General features: G+C 36.1%; 1 pseudogene; it reads left to right on the top strand.

Annotated features, from left to right (window-relative positions):
• Positions 1-1,148, top strand: part of LOC101566250 — a 16,259-nt pseudogene that overhangs the window by 14,154 nt on the left and 957 nt on the right.

Below are 1,148 nucleotides of genomic sequence, written 5' to 3' on the forward strand. Positions count from 1 at the left end.
AGTTGTTGAAGGTGCAGCATTAGGGTGTTTATTTGTTCCCATTCTGTTTTCCTAATGTGTGAGTTCACAGCTATGAATTTCCCTCTGAGAACTGCTTGCATCGTATCCCATAAATTACAATAAGTTGTGCTTGAATTTTCATTGAACTGTAGATATTGTTGAATTTCTTGTTTAATTTCATCTGTGACCCATTGTTTGCTGAGTAGTGGGTCATTTAATTTCTATTTATTTAGGGTTTTTTTCTGGTGTCTTTTGTCATTTATTTCCAGTTTCATTGCACTGTGGTCAGATAATGTGCATGGGATAATTTCTGTTTTCTTGCATATACTTAAGCATGACCTATGGTCCAGTATGTGGTCTATTTTAGAAAAGGAACCATATGCAGCTTATAAAAATGTGTATTCAGCTGTGTTTGGTTGGAACACTCTGTATATGTCCACCAAGTCTATTTGTTTCAAACTCTGGTTCAGTTCTGTTATTTCTTTGCTAAATTTTTGTCTGGTTGGCGTATCTTTTGGAGATAAGGGCGTGTTAAGGTCTCCTGTTAAAATTGTGGTATTGGATTTTTCATGTCCATTAAGATTTGCTTTATATAGTTGGGTGCTCCTGTGTTTGGCGCATACATATTTATGAGTTTTACCTCTTCCTCTTGAATTTTTCCCCTAACCAGTATATAGTGCCCTTCTTTATTTCTCTTGATCATTGTTGGTTTGAAGTTGAGAGTGACTGAGAATAGAATTGCTACCCCTGCTCTTTTCTGAGTTGCTGGGGCATGTAGTATTTTGTTTCATCCTTTGACTTTCAGCCTATGAATGTCTTTATGAGTTAAATGTGCTTCTTGTATACAGCATATTGTTGGATTTTGTTTCCTAATCCACTGTGCCAGTCTATTTCTCTTAATTGGTGAATTGAGTCTATTTACATTGATGGTTAGAATTGAGATGTATTGACTTACGGTTGCCATGTTATTTACCTGTTATCGTTACTCCTTTGTCTCCTGTGTTTAATTGCTTACCCTATTTAATTGGTTGCTTCCGATCTCATTCGTGGAGTTCTGATCATTTTGGTCCCTCTCTAGAACATTTTTCAGTAGCCTGTGTAAGGTTGGCTTTGTCATAGTGAAATTTTTTAGCTGTTCTTTGTCATGG

Source organism: Octodon degus, unplaced genomic scaffold (assembly GCF_000260255.1).
Source record: "Octodon degus isolate 3935 unplaced genomic scaffold, OctDeg1.0 scaffold00024, whole genome shotgun sequence".
NCBI lineage: Eukaryota > Metazoa > Chordata > Mammalia > Rodentia > Octodontidae > Octodon > Octodon degus.